This window comes from Pteronotus mesoamericanus, unplaced genomic scaffold, assembly GCF_021234165.1.
Source record: "Pteronotus mesoamericanus isolate MK-2021 breed Mesoamerican mustached bat unplaced genomic scaffold, CSHL_Meso_final contig_20, whole genome shotgun sequence".
In the NCBI taxonomy this organism is placed as follows: domain Eukaryota; kingdom Metazoa; phylum Chordata; class Mammalia; order Chiroptera; family Mormoopidae; genus Pteronotus; species Pteronotus mesoamericanus.
The window spans coordinates 7,746,321-7,769,027 of NW_026555085.1; the positions used below are offsets into that span (position 1 = coordinate 7,746,321).

At 38.2% G+C, this 22,707-nt stretch overlaps 1 protein-coding gene and 1 pseudogene across 1 annotated transcript in view; both read left to right on the forward strand.

Moving 5' to 3' along the window:
- The window catches only part of ZFAND3 (zinc finger AN1-type containing 3), a 367,578-nt gene that overhangs the window by 31,510 nt on the left and 313,361 nt on the right, over nucleotides 1-22,707 (forward strand). The window lies entirely within an intron of this gene.
- LOC129067261 (adipogenesis regulatory factor-like) lies at nucleotides 2,905-4,711 on the forward strand (annotated as a pseudogene).

Consider the following 22,707-nt stretch of genomic DNA (forward strand, 5'->3'; position numbering starts at 1 on the left):
TGCCTTAATGCTGGTAGTTTTTTATTATATGAAGCTGAAGAAAATTACATAAGGATAAGGATAAGAGAGCTGTTGAGGAGAAAGATGTCGACTTCTTCCTTTAAACTTCTATTTTATATGGAACTTCCATAACTTTTTTAAACTGAATTTATTGGGGTGACATTGGTTAATAAAATTATATATAGGTTTCAGGTGTACAATTCTGTAATACATCATCTCCATACTGTAGTCTGTGCTCACCACCCTGAGTCAAGTCTCCTTCCATCACCATTTATTGCCCCCCAGTACCCTCTTCAACCTCCTCCCCACCTGGAACTTCTAATAACTTTGATCTAATTTTGACAAGCGAGGTTCTTCAACATCATGTTTTCCTGCAGAAGTAGTCCTTTAAATAAAATATCAACTCCAAGTTTTGACAGAAGTCTTATGACACATCAGCCAATAGTATTGTATTATTAAGGTAATTGAAATAAACTACCTTACAAAATGAGATGAATTAGCTAAGGTTCTGCATTTCTACTGCCCTTCCGCAGTAGTAGCAGATGGCCAGAAAGTTGGAGTAAAGGGGATGGATGGGGGAGAGGTGCAGAGTGCAGGTGCACCACATCCTAGAGCTAGCGCTCTCCTTTTAGAGTTGCTTTGTGCTACTTCTTTTCTCTTTTTGTCTTACCCTACTCATTTTTGGGGCAAGAGGAGTGGTAAGTAATTTATGAATGCCTATCTTCCCCAGTTATTTGTCTCATTTAATAGTTAGTGCCTGTGCCATTAGTAGTTTTATTTTAAAACTTTACCATTTTTTAAAAATTACCTACTGATTTGAGAGAGATAACAGACAGACATCAGTTAGTTATTCCACTTATTTATGCATTCATTGGTTATTCTTGTATGTACCCTGATCAGGGTCAAACCCATAACCTTGGCATGTTGGGACGACGCTCTAACCAGCTGAGCTACCTGGCCAGGGCCAAAATTTTACCATATTTAAGATGGAATAGAATTGTGATAATAGGAAAATATCCTGAAGGTTAGTTGATGGGCTCAAAAGTTGATTTAATCAAGTGCCTTATGGGAGGGATTATGATGGTCCCAAGGAAAGAATGAGTGAGACTTTGTGGATTCTACTATCCCCTCCCTTCCTTTCCCATAATCTCATCTAGGTGTGGACTGTTTCTCTACTTTATCCTTTCCTCTGCTCCCTTCTGCTCCTCCTTGGCGCTGCCATTACTGCCTGCTGCAGGTACCTGTAAGACTGTTGTGTTGTATTTAATCAACAAATTGAGTAGTGGGTCATTAGGGAGAATATTGTGTTCATCCTGGGCACAGTCCCAGTAGATTTACTGCTTCAGTGGGGGCGTGCTTCTAGCCCTTGAGTAACTTATTTCAAAGGGAAGGTTTTTAAGAATAAACATAGATAATTGAAACATAACCATTGATACTTATACGTATGTGTTAACAGAAACAAGATGGTTTTCTTTCTGTTGAAGCTTTTTGGAGCCATTCAGGAGAAGCCTTTTGGAAGAGGTTAGGTTTTCTATCTGCAGACAAATAGGCTGAGATTAATAAAGAGATTTTAAAAACTGTGATTAGGAATTGGAGTGGGAGTAAATCAGTCAACAAATGTTAATACTGTTTATTTTGTGCTAGGCAGGTTCTGCGTACGGCAGATACAAGAACTTCTCTGCCCTCTTGTAGCCTCTGTGAGAGGGACATACCTACTGGGTGATACAGTTACTTAATGCAACAGAGGGCTTAAGTAGGGGTATAGTGGGATATAGTTTAAGAAGTGGAATAATATCCCCCCTTAAAAATAAAGGCCATGATGAGTACCTTAAATATGATTTATTGAGACCATTGGGAAGATGGTCTTATTACGAGACCATTGAAGGACTGTACTATAATTAATACAGTACTTGAGAAAGAAGAATGTTTCTGTGACATATAGGGAATTGGAGTTTAGGGATTTTGACAATAGAGGCAGCCCCTCCCACTCTCCACCTTCAGAAATTTTTGTGTGCTTTTATTTTGCCTCTTGGGGAGTAAATTTTTGGTGTCAATATTCCGAATGTCAGCAGGGATAGGGAAGAAGGTAGAATTCTGTTTCTGAGAGCTCTCAGAATTTAGTCCACTCTTATTTTTGATGATTCTCTCCCTCTTCTCTCTGCCACAGCAGAGTTGAAAGACATAAATTATTTCCATGGTGTGATAGAATCTTTAGGTATCAATTACATATAGATCAGGTCAGTCATTAAGAACGTAGACTTTTGTCACTCCTTGTTGGGACAGAGGTCAAAGTCTTTGTTAACTTCTTAGATCTTTAAGAAAGCCTGGCAATTTCCTGCTGTGGCCTTAGAGCCTTGTACAAGGTCAAATCACATCACAGTTCGTTACAGCTACAATTTGCTTGAACCTGTTGTTAAATTCTCAGTTTTGCCCCTTGGAATTCCTTTACTTTTTCTTGTAGACAGGTATTTTTCTTAGCTCGCTCTTCTCAAAATAATGTTTTAGCTCTCTCGAAAGTCATGTACTAGCTCCATATGATTCTGGTCATCATCTTTGTTCTCCATTCCTATTCCCCATACACATTGTCTAATTAAGATTATTTTGGTTATAAGGAGTTTCATTAAAACTGGTTTAGTAAGGGGGAAGTTTAGCTTAAGGCTATTCACTCATTCATTCAACAAACATCTTTTGGGTCAGGCACTAGTCTAGGTATTCAAGAATACTGGGAAATCTCACATAATTCAAGAGCAAGATTCATGATATGCCTAATAAACATGGATCAAGAGGGCTCTGAGGACCTTAATAATAGGCAAGTGTTTATCCCTTAGTGATTTTCAAATTTTAGGGTGCATCACAGTCACCTGGAAGGCTTGTTGAAACACATTACTGGGCTATGTTCCTAGAATGGGCCAAGTAATTTGCATTTCTAACAAGTTTTCCGGTGGTGTGGATGCTGATGCTGTGTCTCTGGGGTCCACACTTTTGAGACCTTTGGTAAGCTCTTTTGAGTGATTATCTAATTGATTTACCTCTGATTACATATGATGTTTTTTAATTATCTTCTGACACGAGGGGTGTCTGATGTCCATTCCTTTTCTAAACAGAAGTTTTCTGGGGGTCATTTACTCTTGAAAGACATGATCGATTGAGGCAATGAAACATGCCCAGTAAATCATATAATCAACTGTGGCAGGTTGTGTAATGTATTCACCTATTTCTTTATATTTTGGTTTTTCTTCCTTTTTTCCTACCCACTTATTCTTTGTAGAACTCCCAAGTTTCTTTACAAAGTCTGAGTCAGCTTTGGAGGTTCTTTTGGGAGGGAAGGTTATGGTGCTCTAACTGCCTATAACCCATTTCCCTCCTGAGGTTTAATAACATAGAGGAATATACAATATACATTCACCTCACTTCATCCAGACTAGTTAGACCTTCACAGTGAAGATGACTTTTCTGGGGTGGGGGAGGGAGTGAATTTTTTTTTTTATTTCAGAGAAAATGTTAGCGGTTGTAAGACTTGAAGTAGTGCAGATTTGAAGTAGGACTGGGGTAGTAGGAAATAGAGTAGAAAAGATAGAGAGACAGCGTATCTTCCACTACCCTTGCCGACCTCGCAGATCCCCGCAACCACGGCCAGCAAGGGCTTGCAGGACCTGAAGCAGCAAATGGAAGGGGCTGGAGCAGCAGTTCAACAAGTGGTGGATCAGGCAACAGAGGCAGGGCAGAAAGCCATGGACCAGGCCACCAAATCCACCCAGGAAACCATAGACAAGTGTCTGAGACTGTCTCAGGTTTTGGGAAAAAATTTGGCCTCATGAAGTGACAAAAAGGAGCCATGGGTCTCCCCTCCAGGTCCTTCTGCCCCCTTGGCCTGATGCCTCATTAAAGCACATGTTCCTAAAAAAAAGAAAAGAAAAAGAAAAGGTAGAGTGGAAGAAACACTTAGAAATTAAAAATGTGCCCATGGAAAAAAAATCAGAGTTAATTTTCTTAGTGTGATTTTTCTGTAACAGATACTATTAAAAAATATCAAGGCACTGGTGAAATTAAAATCTAGGACGGTGGAACAGAAATGACCAGGAAGAAGCCATTGGCAGGGTTTATATAAGGTGATGATTGCAAAGATTTGTGATAGGGAAATAAAGGTAACCAGTGAAGATCATACTTACTGGTAGTTTTGCCATAAATTAAAAAAAAACCAAGAAGGTTTATTTCTTATCATAGACTGGTTCTTTCCAAAGTACTTTTACTTTCTTATTTGATTGCACACAATTTGGATGAGTGTTATTTTTCCCTTTTTCACCGAGGATGAAGCTTTAGTAGATACTTGACTTGCATAAATAAAGCCTAGTTTACTGAGGCCATGAGGCTAAGCCTTTAAACCCAGACCTAGATCATAATCTTTTCCCGTGGAAATGAGGTTCTCTTGCTGGTTTTTTCAGTCTTAATTATGTCCACCCAGCCAGATGCCAGTGTCATCTTTGGCTCTTTATGCTCCTCCGTTTCTCTCCCATCAATTAGCAAACTGGTCTTCTGGCTATGTCTTATGTCTCTTCTTCCTTTCCATCCCTGCCACCCTAGTTCAGGCAGCCTCTGCCTCCTATTTGACCTTTTACCTCTAAATGGAGGTTTTTGCGGGAGTCTGTCTTGCTGTCCTCCATTTGGTTCATTTCTGATCTTTGGAAAACAGACTCATTCATGTCATTTACCCACCAGAAGAGCCTGGTGAATGCTTACTCTTTGGGAGAATTTAAATGATCTTTGATGATGTCATTTAAGAGAGTAAGACAATATATAAAAGTAAACATATTTGTCCAAGGGAGTTAAAACTGGGGGGAAAAAAGTACTTGGTACTTCTTACAAGGGCAGATTTTATAAAATGCTTTTGGAGGGGTGAATTTGCCCCCTGTAGGCCATGTGACAAGGTCTGGAGACAGTTTTAGTTGTTACCACTTGGTGGAGAGAGGTGTTAATGCCATCAAGTGGGTAGATGCCAAGGATACTGCTGAAGATCCTACAATATACAGAAAATTCTCCACAACAAAGAACTACCTGCTGGCAGTGGCTTAGTTTTATCTGTTCAAATCTAAACTGTACCTGTTTGCTTGAAGACTTTTTTCTGCTTGGCCCCATATACCTCTTCCAGACCTTTTCCTCTTTTATCCCAGTGTGGTGTCTTTAAAACCCATGCACAAACCTTGGTTTGTTCCTCCCCCTCCACCCCCCAGCTTCCTTCTCACTTTCTTCCTGGAATATCTTTCTGTCTCCTCCTTATATACTTACTAATGTCTTTTAAGACATCATTTTTGTGTTCCCTTAGAACACGCGTTACTTTAAATAATCACAGTTCTTTAATTTCACATGTCCTTACGTATATTTTCTAAACTTTTTAGTTTCTCAAGAGGCGTCCAATCTCTGCTTCTAATCTTTTCTTCACTGTAGTTGTCTTTGAGGGGTTGGATACTTTCCAAACATGCTGATGGGTTTAGAAGAGTAAGGTAAAAGTTGTGAGAAGTTGACTGTGACTGGTGCTGTTCTAGGACTATAATGTCTATTTTGATGTGGCCTGAATATTTATTTCATTTTATATTACCAGAAATGCTCTAGTTTCAAATTAGGGGGTTCCATATGAATTGATTCATTCATACTTAAATGGTATCAGTTACACTGGTAGGGAGAAAAGGACTGGCTGGGTAAGATTGCATCAGGGGAGACCTGGCTTGGATGGGATTTTGTATTAGGTGTGCACAAACTTTATGGCAATCAAAAAAAATAGACAAGCTGCCTATTTTAAAATTTTGCCAAGGACTGTAACTGAGCTTCCAAAAAGATGCTGGACTTTTTAAATCTCTATTTTTTGTTTTATGGCTTGACCCTGGATTTTAAAAGCTAGTGCAATTAACTCTCATTACTAGAATTCAGTTAATACTATAGCTAAATAATATTTTTGAGTTAATTTAGGAACTGTAACCATACTTACAGCATTGTTTTTAAGAGAAGATGGGTTTTGAATTCCAATCAGTTGATTACAAACAGTAATTAATAATATTGTTACCATATTAACCATAATATTTAGTAAGTGTGTTTTTTTCTAAGCCTTTGCTCATGAGCCATGTAATAGGTATAAGAAATAGGAAAAAATAATAAAACCTCCAAGAATCTAAACTATTTTATTAAGTACATTGCATAAGAATTCCTGACTGTCAAAATAAATTATTGAGGGGAAAAACTAATCTTACATCATCTATTGTATTTTCTCATTACAAAAGTAATGTACGTTCAGGACAGAAAACTCTAAAGACACAAAATTAAGGCATTTGTTCTTCTTTTTAGTGGCCTGGCACACTGTAAATCTACCAGAAAGGAAGAAAACAACAGATAAAACATTTTCTTGAATGTGCTATCTCTAGGGAAGTATGAATTCAGGTAGAAAAAAAAAAAAAAAGAAACAACAAGCCATATTATTGATTTAACTTCAAAATGTATGGAGGACATAGTAGGACATTATTATAAAACCTCAGGCCCCTGTACTTCTCAGAGGTTCTTGGAGCTGGTAATGGAGATCCTCAGGTTATTTTAGTGTATGTCTCTAAGCCTAGAGAAATGTTAATAGTGATTAAAACATTTACTGAACACTTTCCGTTTGCCAGGCACTTTTGTTTCCTTTCAGCCTTAATAGCTCTTTGAGATAAGTATTAGTAATATCTGTATATTACAGATGAGGAAACGAATTCAAATTTAAATTACTTGCCCAAGATCAGTAAAGACTGTACCAGTTGTGTTTGATTCCAGAACTCTCTCAACTACTTTATCAATGAGACCATGTAGACTAAAATATCATGTTTTAAAATTCTGTTTACATAATTATTATTATTTTCTTTGTGAGGACTGGGCTGACCTAAAATTGTATGACTTAATTATGATTTTTTATGCTGATCAGATTTGGTCTAAAAAAGCTACAGCCAATAAATCAGTACTAAGTGCAGTTTTAGAAGGCAAAATATTAGAAGTCTGTGGTTCACAGGAGAAGTAAAATTGTTCTGTGGTGAGGCATTTAGGATCTTGCTGGATTGTGATAAAGATGCTTATTAATACCTCTTCTCCTTTTTGATCTCTGAGTATCAGATATCAACCATTTAAAATCCTGCTTTTTGGATTTTAAATTTAAATCCTGAAGGAGTTAATTTGGATTCTGTGGCAGTTGAAATTTGTCTCCATAATTTAATTAAATGGTTGATTTTTATAATGCTAATTCTTTGATAGTGATTTGAACCTAATGAAAGAGGAGAGGAATTTGGTTTTGACATTAGGAGTTTTTTCTTAGCTGGGGATACCTGCTTCAGAGTTTAAAATTTGAGGAGAGTAGAGAGAGACAGCACCCAGTTTTGTTTTGTTAGTCAAATGAAAAGAAATAACTTTCCTTTTGTGGGGGAGGGATGCAATGCCTTTTTGAATGTAAAATCTGGGTTGCATTTCAAAATGAGACAACATATGTAAAACTTTATATACTATGAATATAATAATATAATCACATCCATCTAGACTGGTAGGAGGGGTGGAGGCTTGGTGATGTGGAATGGGTTGGTCCCACACCCACGTGTGGTGGGTAAAAATCAGGAGGGATATCTTGAGAGCGAGGAGTCCTAGCCCCATACTAGGCCCCACAGCCCAGGGTTCCAGTTCTGGGGTAAAAAGTCCCTGTGGCTCTGGCTATAAAAACCAGTGGAGATTGAGTCAGTGGGAGGAAACTGCTGGATTCCAAGGTAGTTCCTCTTAAAGGGCCTGCACACAGAATTCCTCAGACTCACTTCCTCTGAGCTCCAGCACCAGGGCGGCTTGAAAGGCACCAGTGGCATATGAAGAGGAACTGAAGTATTTGGCATAAGGGAGAAGGCTGGGGCCAGCTTTCTCCAAGACAGAACTGCTGGCAGAGGCCATTGCTCCTCTTGTGAGCCCTCTCCTGACAGAGCCACACAGTGCAGCAGGCACCATATTTGAGGATCCATCATCCTGGCTCACACTGGTGATCCTACCCTGAGAATTTGCCCTACCCTGGTGATCCCCTGAGAATTTGCCCCACCCAATTTATGGGTCCACCCAATCAGTTAACAGTAGCTTTTCCAAACAAATGACTTGTCTTGGCTCATGTGTTGATCTTCCTAAATCCTCTCAAACAGATAGCAGCTAGCTTCAGCCAGCTCCCATACCTTGCTAAGTGGTCCCAGGCCTGGCACTAGCAGCAGCTGGCCTTTGTTCACAGCCTGGCCTTGCTAGGGCACTTCCAAGCCCAGCAAAAGAAGAAGCTAGTTGCAGATTGCTTATAGCTTAGGCCAGGAGGCTCCAGAAAGTACACAAGCAGGCACTAGAGCCCTGCTGAAGTAAGTCCTGCTCTGTGGAGTAGGTCCGTGATCCTGCTCCGTGATCCTCCACGGAGGGTGGAGGTTGGTGGTCAGTTGTCACAGCCGTTACTTGCAGCTGACTGGCCTGAGTAAATCCCTTTCATTGACCTGCCAACAGCAATCAAGGCTCAACTACAACAGGAGGCTGTACTTAGCCCACATGGAGGGTGCACATTGAGTACCCACCTTGGGTGACAGGGGAGGCTGTGCCACTGGTGCCACTGGACCCTACAGGGCACCTCTTACATTAGGCCACACTACCAAAACAGGGAGATACAGCATCTCTACCTAATACATAGAAACAAACACAGAGAGGCTACTAAAACAAGGAGACAAACATGGCCCAAATGAAAGAACAGAACAAAACTCCAGGAAAAAAAACTAAACAAAGTAGAGATAACTGATCTCTCAGATGCACAGTCAAAATACTGGTTATAAGGATGCTCAAGGAATTTAGTGAGTACCTCAGTAGCATAGAAAAGATCCAGTCAGCAATGAAGGGTACAGTAATCTAATCAACAGAGTGGGCGGAGCTGAGAATCAAACCAGTGATTTAAAACATAAGCAAAGAAGAACCAACCAGAACAGCAAGGCGAAAAAATAATCCAAAAAAATGAGGATAGCATAAGGAGCCTCTGAGGCAACTTCAAGCATTTCAACATTTGCATCATAGGGGTGCCAGAACGAGAGGAGAAAGAGCAAGAAATTGGAAATCTATTTGAAAAAAATAAAGAAAACTTTCTAATTTGGTGAAGGAAATAGACATACAAATCCAGGAAGCATGAGAGTCCCAAACAAGGTGGATGAAAAGAGGCCCTCACCAGGGCACATCATAATCAAGAAATGCCAAAGATTAAAGATAAAGAGAGAATCTTAAAAGCAGCAAGAGAAAAGCAGGTAGTCACCTGCAAGGGAGTTCCTGTAAGACTCAGCAGATTTCTTAAACTTTGCAGGCTAGAAGGGTTTGGCTGAAATATTCAAAGTAATGAAAAGCAAGGAAGATTACAACAGATTACTCTCTCCAGCAAAAGCTGTCATTCAGAATCAAAGGGCAGATAAAGAGCTTCCCAAACACGAAAAAGCTAAAGGAGTTCATCATCACTAAACCATTATTGTAAGAAATGTTAAAGGGACTTATTTTAAGAAAAAGGAGACCAAAGCTATGAACAGTAAGATGACAAACTAAGCAAACAAGTAGAATATGAATAGAATCATAGATACAGAGGACGATTTGATGGCTGCCAGATGTGAGGAGGGTTTGGGGGAATAGATGAAAAGGTGAAGGGATTAAGAAGCACGAATTGGTAGTTACAGACTAGTCATGGGAATGTAAAGTACAGTATAGGACATGGAGAAGCCAAAGCACTTATATTCATGACCCTTGGACATGAACAAAGGTGTGGGGATGGCCTGAAGGAGTAAAGAGTGCTGGGAGGAGGAGGGCAAAGAGGGTAAATTTGGGACAACTGTAACAGCATAATCAATAACATATAATTAAAGTTTTTCAGGCAAAAAATAAAACAAAAAACAACAACCAAAAACATGTTTTTCAGTGACTTTCAGTGTTAAAATTCAGAAGTTTAATATAAAAAGAATTCAGAATTAAAAAAATGTGTTAGCTGTTAAGTACAGGGGTGGGCAAAATAGGTTAGCAGTTTATGTGGAAAAGTATATAATATGAGAATAAATAATAATAAAAGAATAAACTCTGTTTTGCATACTCACAGCTGTAAACCTGCTTTTTCCCACCTCTCTGTTTTGTGACTATGGGGTTAGTGAACGTGTACACCACCTGCTGGCTGACTCTTTGGAAGTACAGTGAGTTAGGGAAAAGAATCCCAATTCTGAGCTGAGAATATCTGTCAAACTTCATATTCTCTGTAGAACTGGCTAATGTTATAAGAGGTATCACTTTGTTTAAGTTGTTGGTTGCATGATGTCTTTCCTTGCTTGTAACTTACTTGCAGTGTATTTAATGCTCACTGGATATTCATTTAGTTTTAAGAAATTACTTTTAGGTAAACTATTTTTAGTTATATAGCATGTGTCATTAATTTACTCTTCTGTGTTCTCAAGAGCCACCTTAGCTACCTTTTTCATCCAATTTGCCTACTTCTCCCCCAAACAGGACAGTTTATAATTTCTGTGTCTTTATTTGGTAATTCATATTTTACTGAATGTTGCTCTGGTTTCTGTAAAGCACTGATAGGTGTTAAAGTGGACATAGACGGGTGAGATGATGCTCTGTGAAGACTTGGAGCCTCTCCTCTTCTTGAGCTCTGTACTACTATATGCCAGTGAAATAGTAGCTAAAATTTAGAGTATTGTCTCATTAAATAACATGATGAATATTACAGTAAACAATTTGGTATTAAAGATGAGGAAAGGCCATCATGGTCTTACAGGTAAGGTGGACATGAAGAATGACTTGAAAAAGACTTTGAAGAATGGCACTGGTTCAGATGGGAATAAGCAAGGTGGAGGACAGGCATTCCAGCTAGAGGGAACAACATGACAAAAGGCATTACTGGGATATTAGTGTAATTTATTTAATGAATAGTGAAAAGCACTTTGCCAAGATCTTTAAACCTTTACTTGATTTAATCATCACATGAATCTTCTGGTGTGGTGTGACTCTACATGTCACAAATAAAGTAAGTTCTTTAAGGGATGAAAACTATTATTAGCATTTCCATTTACAAGTCATGAAAGTTACAGGATTTTATCCTGTTTATATCTGGGTGCAAATGAAGTCTCCCCTCCTCTGGCTGTAGCTGAGGAGAGAGTTGGATAGGGCTGTGGAACAATGTGCGATTTTTGCCTTCCAAAATTCTAGAAGTATTTCTTAGTGGGCATTAAGTCTGGGTAACTGATGCTTTATTCTAACATTTCATGTTTTTACAAATTGCTAAAATTTTATCGAACTATTGGTAGTAGGCATAGAAAATACATCTTATATGTTCTGCTGCTTTTTACCCTATTTCTCCACTAGTCATGGGTGGAAATGGAATAATTGATCCATGGCACTTTTTCCTATTGAATCTGGATTGGGCCTCATTTAAAAAAAAAGCACTCAAGGAAGGAATAGTGTAACAAAATTTTGTGTGATTTAAGTTATACTTCAATATTTTTCTTTTTGTTTTTCTTTTTAAAAAAGATTTTATTTATTTTTAGAGAGGGGAAGAGAGGGAGAAAGAAAGGGAGATAGCCATCAGTGTGTGGTAGCATTTCACCTGCCCCCTGATGGGGACCTGGCCTTTAACCTAGGCATGTGCCTTACACTGGGAATTGAACCAGCGACCCTTTGGTTTGCAGGCCAGTATCCAGTCCACTGAGTCACACCGGCTAGGGCTCTTTTTCTTTTTTTTAAAGTATATTTTATTGGTTATACTATTACAGTTGCCTCATTTTCTTTTCTCCCTTTTATCCTCCTCCACCTGGTACTTCCATTCCCTCCAGAATTCTCTGCCCCCTTAGTTCACGCCCATGGGTTGTACATATAAGTTCTTTGGCTTCTCCATTTCCTCTGTTATTCTTAACCTACCCCTGTCTATCTTGTATCTACCAATTATGCTTCTTATTCCCTGTACCTTTTCCCCATTCTCCTCCCCTCCCTCTACCTGCTGATAACCCTCCATGTGATCTCATTTCTGTGATTCTCTTCCTGTTCTGGTTGTTTGCCTAGTTTTTTTGTGTGTGCTTTTTAGGTTCAGTTGTTCATAGTTGTGAGTTGTCATTTTACTGTTCATAGTTTTGGTCTTCTTTTTCTTAGATAAGTTGGTTTATCATTTCGTATAATAAGGTCATGGTGATGATGAACTCCTTTAAGTTTACCTTATCTGGGAAACACTTTATCTGCCCTTCCATCCTAAATGATACCTTTGCTGGGTAGAGTAATCTTGAATGTAGGCCCTTGCTTTTCATCACTTAGAATACTTTTTTCCAGCCCCTTCTTTTACCTGTAAGGTTCCTTTTGAGAAATCAGTTGATAGTCTTATGGGAACACCTTTGTAGGTAACTGTCTTCTTTTCTCTTGCTGCTTTTAAGAGTCTCTCTTTATCTTTAATCTTGGGTAATTTAATTATGGTGTCTTTGTGTGTTTCTCTTTGGGTCCAACTTGTTTGGGATTCTCTCAGCTTTCTGGACTTGTGTGACAATGTCCTTCGTCAGATTGGGGAAGTTTTCCTTCATTATTTTTTCACATAAGTTTTCAGTTTCTTGCTCTTCCTCTTCTTCCGGCACCCCATGGTTTGGATGTTGGAACGCTTAAAGTTGTCCCAGAGGTTCCTAAGCCTTTCCTCATTTTTTTTGAATTCTTGCCTCTTCTTTCTGTTTGGGCTGAATGTTTATTTCTTTCTTTTGTTCCAGATCGTTGATTTGAATCCCAGTTTCCTTCTCTTCACTCTTGGTTCCCTGTATATTTAGCTTTATTTCACTTTGTATAGCCTCACTTCTTCCTCTGTTTTGAGTCCATACTCAATCATTTCTGTGAGCATCTTGATTACCAGTGTTTTGAACTCTGCATCTGATAGGTTGGCTCTTGTCGCTTAGTTCTTTTTCTGGAGTTTTGATCTGTTTTTTTTTTCATTTGGGCCATATTTCTTTGTTTTGGTGCACCTATTATGTTGTATGGGGCAGAGCCTTAGATATTCACCAGGGCGGGGCAACCCACTTCCCTGAGTTGTGGTGCTGTATGTGGGGGGGAGGGGTCCAAGAGGGAACAATGCCACTTGCTTGGCTCTCTTCCGGCTTTCAGTCACTTCCCCTGCTACCCGCAAGTGAATTGTGCTCCTCGAGGTGCTTCCCTGGTGCTGATTCCCGGTTGGGTGGGCTTGTGTATGTTCTAGGACCCCATGGGCCTCTCCAGTGGACTCTTCTGTGAGACTGGCAGTTTCTCCTTCTGCTGCAACCCCCACACGTTTTACATCAAAGGTTTTGAGGCCTTCTTCCTGTGCTGGAACCCTGGGTTGAGTGATCTGTCTTGCTCCCCAGTTTTTCCTCTGGTTTATCTACACTCGAATGTGGGACTGCCTGGTCCACCAGACGCCACCTTGCCTCATGTCCTCTCTGTCCTGGCTCCCCAACTCTGACCCTCTGACCAGTCTGGATGACTGTTTCTTCCTTAACTCCTTGGTTGTTGGACTTTCTTAAGTTCAATTTTCTGGCAGTTCTGGTTGTTTTTTGTTTTTAAATTGGTTGTTTTCCTTCTTTTGGTTGTGCAAGGAAGTGAAGTGTATCTACCTATTCCTCCATCTTTGCTGGAAGCCTCTCTCTCTCTTTTTTTTTTTTTTAATTACAGTTATCCCTCTTTCCCGCAGTTGCTGATTTCTTTTATTTTTACTGATGACTTATTTTGGGGATATTGTTGAAAAGTTTTAGCTTTCATAGATTTTTCTGTCCAGGGGATTTCTGAGAAAATGATTTCTCAAACATATTTTCAAATGGATAATCAGTAACGCTTTGATTATAATAAATGCCTTACTAGAGTGAGGCATCTCTCTATTCTGGGAGATAGACTAAACAGTTTAGGACAAGTGGTGTTTGGAACATTTACTGAACCCTGACAGGTAAAATTGTTTTTGTCTAAAATGGGCAGATGGATTGGATTGATGAAACACACTTAACTCCACAGGGTCAGGAGATTCTTTAGATCAGTGATTTTCAACCTTTTTTCATCTCATGGCACACATAAACTAGTTACTAAAATTCTGTGGCACACCAAAAATATTACCTTTTTTTTTTTTCCATTCTGACAAAAAAACCTCACCTGACTGAGTTATAAAAAAATAGTAGTTACCTATTTTTGCTTCAAAGTGACTTTTTAAAAAATCAGGTACCTATACTTGGAGATAGGGATTTTTTGTACCAAGAATTAACCAATCAGATTCAGCCTATTATGCGATGTGACCAATAAGATGCAACTCTATTGTATGACCTGTATATTTATGGTTCAAGATAGGACATTAGCACCAGATGGCTATTGTTGTGTTGGCTGTTGTCATTTTTTCATTGCACAGTATAAGGGAAGAGAGGTCAGTTCCCTGAATAAAAAAATAGTCAAGTATTGCATATTTTAAAAATTCTTGCAGTACACCAGTTGAAAAATCACTGCTATAGATTACTGAGGACTAAGGTAGAGACTCTTACTCTTCCTGAACTGATCATTTAAGGATAAATATTCACCAGGTTTATGAATTTGAAGAAACATACCTGGATCAATTTTTAGATTAGTGATAACTTGAAAGTTCTGCTTTTGAATTTAAAGAAAAGTTAAGTCAAATAAGGCTTTTGCTTTGAGGCCTGACTCTACCTCCATGGTTTCTTTTTTAATTCACATATATAGACATTTCCCTTTATGTTCTTACTAGACAACATTTTCTATAAAGGAATGCTTACTGGGGACCTAAGAAAAGAGAATGGTTTCTTAATTAAATATGAGAACTGTTAATTACCTACCATCACTCCACTTGGAAAGAATTATAGGTTTTCCTGCAAGGTTCTTCTTTGCAGCGTGACATGATAAATGGTTTAGGAGAGGGAATGTAGCATATTGTCATGTATGATATTATTGTTGAACAGCCTTTTTAAAGACACTTGGACTACTTCCATATTTTGGTGATTGCAAACGACATTGCAACCCAGCACTTATCTTAAAAAGGAGTTTATATCTTTTGATCACCTTCACTCATTTCACCCTTTACCCTCTTTCTAGCAACCACCAATCTGTTCTCTGTAATTATAAGTTCATTTTAAAAAAATATTTAAATAATTTGTCTTTCTCTGTCTGACTTATTTCACTTAACATAGTGTTGTTCTGGCTCGTCCATGTTGTTTCAAATGGAAGGATTTCTTTCTTTCTAATGGCTGAATAATATTCCATTTGATAGAGATAATACATTTAAAAAAAAGAGAGAGAACACATTTTCTGTATCCAATGATCTGCTGATAGACACTTAAGTTGTTTCCTTGTCTTGGCTGTAGTAAATAATGCTGCTATGAATATGGAGCTGCAGATTTCATTTTGAGATAGTGATTTTGTTTCCTTTGGATAAATAGCTGAAATGGAATTGTTGGATCATATTGTACTTCTATTTTTAATTTTTTGGGGAACCTCTGTACTGTTTTATATAGCAGCTGCATCAGTTTAAAGAGACTTTTTTGTATGAAGGCCAATTCAAGAAAATTATACGCACACAAAATAAGATTTGTTAACATTTTCCATATATATATATGTAATTCTTTCTCTAAGTTGACTTTTTAAACACATAAAACAATATTACCTTTAATTGCAGTGAAGCATTTTCTTAGCTTTTTTAACTGAAGAATTTTCTTTTTTTGCCAAAAACGTGGAAGCTATATATTTCACATACATTGTGATATCTGAAATGCTGTATCTTTAAACAAATTTTATGTTAAATGGGAGTATTTGGGTTGGGGATGTAGTTTGAGCGTTTTGAGTAGAAAAAGTAAATTGGCCTTAGAATTCAGCTGCAGATTAGGGGCAGACAGGACAATTTTTTTTAAGAGCTTAATTAGGTGTTTAGGAAGTTGGAGGGAAGGGTGCCACCGTTGGGAATGGACAGCTGGGTTGAATGGGAGTGGGTCACAGAAAATGTGGTTCATAGATAGGTTTGGGGGTAGAGTGATGGATGCACAAATTTCTTTGTTCAAACTGTGGAACCTGGAATGGGGCTTTCACTCTTCAGTCTTCCTGAATCTCTGGATGAAGCATTACTTGACTTCTGGTCTGTGTCCCCCAGTGCAACATTTCCTGTTACAGCTTTTGCATGTTGTTAAAGTCGCAACTTCTAACTTTAACGTTGAGATAGCAACAGCTCTGCCAGCCCCAGGCTGATGGTGATAATGTTTGGATTAGAATTATTTAACAAGAGAAGAGCTTTAAAAAAAGTGTGTTAGAAAGTGATTGGTTGGGACTATTTTTCTTTGAACATTTTTAATTTCTTCCTGAAATTAGACTTGAGGGTGGTATTGTGAAGTGTTGGTATATAGTTTGCTTATTATTATTACATGATGTGGTACTTGAAGAAATTCTGAATTACCTTAACAATTTTACATTTCTTTCTAAGATGACTAGGAAAAGAATTAAATCTAAGAAGGTCTTATTTTTAAAGATACATTGAAACATTTCTGAATTCTTCTTGGAATTAAAGAGAAGTTTGAAGTTATAAATGGGCTTATCCATAATGTAGTTATAATAAAACTATTTTGTTCACTAATGCTTGATTAAAAATTTAGGTTATCTGATAGTTTTCATAGGACACTCCCAATGATTGTTGAAAACAAATAATTTTGAGTTAGGAAGTATCTGAAATGCTGGTGCACTCTTCTTGGTAGTATATTATCCAGTAGCCTTTGAATTTTCTGTATTGTTTGAAGAAGTCCTTGTTTTTACTTCAATCACCATAAATGTCAGTTAGAGATACTTCTGTGGCCAGCGAGCCTTTTAGAAACTTGTGTATAAGGGACATTGTGTTAGCATGAAACATATAGGCTACTTTATAAGGACCTAGGGTATTTACATAGGAAATAACTCCATTTGTGGAGAAGGCTTATTTTGCCTTAATTGTTTAATGTTTTGTACTAGAGAAATGATGACTCAGTCAAATGTTCAACTGAGGAAACACAAAAAGACACAAAAGAGGATGCATAGAAATAATTGGTCTATGTAAATAATTGTATCACATATGGCTGTTCAGTTTTCTTATTGATGTTTTTTTCCCCATCTCTTGGATAACTGATATTGATCTTTCTGCAGGTGTACTGACTCTTGTGCCATCGTATTTCTGCATCCAGTGAATGTTTTTATTTTGGATATCGTATTTTCTGTTCTAGAATTTTCATTTGGTTCTTTCTAATAGTTTCTATTTCTCTGCTGAAATTTCCTATTTGTTACTAATATTTTTTCCTCTTGAATCCTTGAGCATGGTTATAGAACCTGCTTTTAAATTTCTTGTCTATCAAGAAAGACTGAGGAACTACCTCAGGTTGGAGGAGACTAACAATATATAACAACTAAATGCATTGTGGGATATCTTGGATTGAATGCTGGTCGAGAAAAGGTATATTGTAATTGAGCAAACTGGGGCTCATCTACGTGGTACCTTGATACAGGACCCAACAATTAATGTTGAAGGAAACAGGTTTTTATTTGCAGGATTCCAACCTTGGTGGAGGGTGGGGGCTGAGAGGACTCCTGCTCAGAGCCCTGCTCTCACATGGAACCCCGTACTTCTCCTTGTTCCCTACCTGCCTGTAAGCCAAAACCATGCCCAGAAGTTCTCCATATCCTTATCTGTTCTTAAGCTGGCTGTGCAGGCAGGTCTCCATCCCCTCTGGAATGTGCACTTGTGGGTTTCAGCCTTGCCATTCTCTCGCAGCAGCTCTCTCTTTTAGGATCTGGGGTACAGTGATCTCAGCCTCCATGTAGCAGTTCAGGAAAACCATGTTCCGTGTTACACTGGATCACGGTGGAATCCAGGGAGGCACACATACCAAGAAAGTAGCCTCTATGTCCTCAGAGAAGCAGCAGTCTGCAGTTTGGCATACCCGGTCACAGTTTCATTCCAAGCATCTCCCAGGAATCCGTGCTTGGTTAGGCAGGTCCCCACACAATTCCATCAGCTCTGCCAGGCCCCTGCACTACTCCATCAGCTCTCTGCTTGCACCTTTTCAGCCCTCATGGCAGAATCCTTCCTTACTACCCCAGGCTGTATGGTGGGATTCCCTTCTCTTCCAGTCTGCCCTTATTTTAAATGCTGGGCTTGGAACTTCTTGTGTGACTTCATGTCTGGCTCCTCCTATGATGTGCTACTTTTGCCAGTTCCCCCATATCTTTTACTTTCTTTTTGCTGCCATTTTTAGTCAGGGCAAGAGTTCTCAGTGATGCAGGGTCATCTGGCTCCTGCCTCTTGTGCAGGTACCATAAGCTCTCCCCAGCTGTGTCACTACCAAAGTCATGTACACCTTTTGCCCAGGGTGGCAGCACAGCTGTTAGCTTGCCATTGTTATGCAAAGTATCTTAAATGCCATATTGTCTACTTCCCCCTTCCCCCAACCAAGGTTTGTGGGGAATATGCTTTGCTATTTTTGAGGACCCCTGTTCTGTGCCCTATTACAGTATTAGTGGATTGATTGAGAGAATTCACATAAGGTTTATAAATTCGAATCAGTTTTTATTAATAATATTGTATCATTAATTTCCTGGTTCCTGTAGCTGTTTGCAAGTTATGTAAGATGTTATCAGTAGATAAACCTTGGTGAAGGTTAAAAAATTCTTCTATACAAATGACAACATCCAGGTTATTTTGGTGTAGGCTCTGTTAATTATCTTTACTCTTCTGTGGGTCACAGTTCTGTTTCTTTGAATATCTGGTAATAAGGAATTGCATCCTGTACACTGAACAATTCTTACAGAAAGTTTGGATCTGTTGTGTACTTCCAAAAAATATTGATTTACATACTTTGTTTAAGTAGAGTGGGCTCAAACTCTAAATCATTTCCCCTGTGATTAGCAGTTTAAAACTGTATTCAGAGTTTAGTCTAATCTGGAATGGTTGTAGTCTGTCCCACACATGCATAGTTCAGGGATCAGTGAGAAATTTGGGGCCAAGTTTATATGTAGACTTTGGGATCTCTTCCTTTCTGGCTCTCACCTTTTTTTTTTTTTTTTTTTTAACTTGATGGGGCCATTGTTAACTGTGTCCTCTGGATCTTCCTCCCAGTAAGAGTGTGGCTTCCATCCAAATTCTGTTACCTAAGGGTGCTTAACTGGGCTTGCCTTCAGGCAAAAAGAGGTTTAAAAAAAAAAAAAAGAAAACTTCCTCAGTGCTATTCAGTGACTCTCCTACAGTCTCTGTCTGCTTTCAATTGCATGCCAGTGCCTTCAGGTAGTTACTTTATATTTTGTTGAGAGTTTATAGTTATCTCAGGTAGCAGCTCCTGGAAGTGGAACTTAATTTTTTGCTTAACCATTTATTGCAGTGTGACACATGATATACACACACATATGCACTATGTACCAATTCAAACTCTGCAACTCAGGATGTTATCATAAATTGAACATGACTTAGGGAGAGAAATAGAACATTATCAGCAACTCAGAAGCCCCTAATCACATCCCTTCCCAGTCTCTACTTCCATCTGTCTCTCCAGAGTAGCCACTCTCCTGCCTTCTAGTGTCATAGATTAATTTTGCCTGTCACTGAGCTATGTATAAATGGTATTATTTATATATTTTCCTTTTTGTCTGGTTTCTGTCTTTATGTTTGTGAGATTATTCCATGATGTGTGTAGGAGTAGTTCATTTTCATTGCTGAAATGTATTTCATTATGTGCATTTATATAATTAATTTATCCCTTCTATAAATGGGCATTTGGGCCTGTTATAAAAAAGTGCTGTTTCTACATTTTCTTATGTCTTTTGGGATACATGTGCATGCATTCCTATTGGATATATATTATGTAATTGAATTACTGGGTCATAGTGTATGAACGTTTTGTTCAGCTGTAGTAGAAACTGCCAAACAATTGACCAAAGCACTGGTTAATTTTTTTTTTAAATGAACAAATAATAGTAAGTTTTAGCTTTTAGGAAATTGGAACCAAAGAACTACTACAAATGCAACTGATTCTTTCCATGTAGCCTCTAGTGTTTGATTAGTTGGTAGTTTGATAATAAAAGGCAAACATAGCCTTAATTCATATTAACACTTGTTTGCTTGCTTGTTCAGGCTTATTGAATTTTAGTGGGATCATTTATGTGGTTATGATTCTTGGATCTATCATTGACAGTTATATGATGTATTTTATCTAATTTTATCAGTCTCATTGAGTTCTGACTTTGGTGAGCTTATCAGGTCCATGGTCCAGGAATATGTTAGTTGTTTCCCTTAAAATTGTTGCAACCTATTTATGTTGTGTGTGGGTGGAGTTTTATAATTTACATGTTTATTATATTTTGTAGTTTAATGAGGCATTTATATTTACTACCCACTTGATCTACACCCAGAATAGCACTGGAAAGTAGGTGTGATATAGCTATTTTTTCTAAGAAAAGCAGGATACTGAAGAGCTACTGAAAGAAAGATGGAAAATGGTTACAGGTAGACTTTTTTGGTATCTGTGTACTATGACCAGGTGTGATGCTTTGTGACACAGTAGTTATTCTTAGACTGGGAAACTTTTCTTTAAAGATCTAGACAGTAGGTATTTTAGGTAGGCCATATAGTTTTTGTTGCAGCTACTCAACTCTGCTATTGCAGCACAAAAGCAGTCACAAGACAATACAAATGAATAAGGGTGACTGTGTCCCAGTAAAACTTTATTTATTAACACTGAAATGTGAATTTATGTAATTTTCACAAGGTACAAAATTACATTCTTTGATTATTTTCACCCAACTGCTTGAAAATGTAAAAACAATTTGTATTGGTCTGCCAGGGCTGCTGTAACCAAGCACCACAAATTGCCTAGCTTAAAAAACAAATTTATTGCCTCAGGATTCTGGAGGATAGAAGTCAGAAATCAAGGTGTTGCAGGATTTGATCCTCCACAAAGATTTAAGCAAAGGATCTGTTTCAGCCTCTCTCCCTGACTTGTAGAAGGCTATCATCTCTTTGTCTCTCTTCATGTGGTCTTTCCTCTCTATGTGTCTGTCTCTTTGTACAAATTTCCCAGTCATATTGCGGTAGAGGCAACCCCAGTGAGCTCATTTTAACTAGATTACCTCTGTAAAGACCCTGTATTTAAATGGATTTTTTGAGATATTGGCGGTTAGGACTTGAACATACCTTTTTTTGGGGGGAGGGCACAATTCAATCCATAAGAATAACTTTTAGCTGTGGGTCATTAAAAAATAGGTGGTGGGCCAGACTTAACCATCTGGCTGTACTTTTTGTCACATTTGGCTCCTCTCATTGAGGCAGAGATGACACTTGGGGAATTTACCAGCCCCCAAAAACTGTCCACGTGCATATTTGGGTGAGATGGCTAACTTTGTGGATTCTTCAGGTTCACTAGAGGAACAGCCATCAGTATCAAGGGACAACAGTTTATATTGATTTACCTGAGTATAGAATTAGATTGTTTTAGACATACTAATAACTTAGGTTCAAATAACAATTTTTGTGTTTTCAGTTGTAGAAAGGATAGACCTCCCTCTTCCAACCTATTGGAGGTATTCTTGGGAGGTAGGTCAGAGTTGCAATGTATTAGAAGGTGGCTTAGAACAGTGATTTGAAATACTGGGTTTGTCAAAAAAGTCTGAATGTTTCTTTCTTAAAATAAAAGACACATTTCTCATTTTCACCAGTAACTTTATTGATTTGGATATTTTGAGAATGTTGGCTGTCTCCCATGTGGTATCACATTGCTTGTTCTCAATTTGATCCCTATAAACTTCAACTGGTCTTCCCAACTGTGGAGTATTGTCCAGTGAGAAATCTCTAGTGCGACACTTCCCAAACCACTTTTGAGATGTTTGATCTGTGACAGTACCTTTTCCGTACACTCACAAATCTTTGTGTTTCAATTGCATTTTTACCTTTCTTGAAATAATAAAGCATAATACACCGAAATTGTTGCTCATTTTCTTCCATCTTCAATATTAAAATGGCTACACAAAAATTCACCAATTTTGATGTTTTAAAATTTATTTTATTTTTTAATTATATTTTATCGATTATAATATTATAGTTGTCCTGATTTTTCCCCCTTTGTTCCCCCTTCACCCAGCACCCCTGACTCCCTCAGACAGCCTTCCCACCATTGTTAATGTCCGTGGGTCATGCATATAAGTTCTTTGGTTACTCTCTTTTATGTGCTATACTTTACATCCCCATGGCTATTCTGTAACTACTTATTTGTATTTCTTAATCGCCTCACCTCTTCATACATTCTCCCCTTCCCTCCTCCCATTTGGCAACCATCTAGTAACTAGCTTCTTTTCTCTTGCCCTTTTTTTTTTTTTTTTTAAAGAATCTCTCTTTAACCTTTGGCCTTTTAATTATAATGTGTCTTCGAGTGGGCCTCTTTGCATCCATAATAATTGGGAGTCTCTATGTTTCCTGGCCTTGCATGTCCGTTTCTTTCACTAAGTTAGGGAAGTTTTCTTTCACTATTTTTTCAGATAGATTTCCAGTTTCTTGCTCTTCTCTTTCTGGCACTCCTGTGATGCGAACATTGGACCTCTTAAAGTTGTCTCAGAGGCTGTTATATTATCCTCATTTATTTTGGATTCTTTTCTTCTTGTTCTGCGTGGTGGTTTTTTGCTTCCTTATGTTCCAAATCA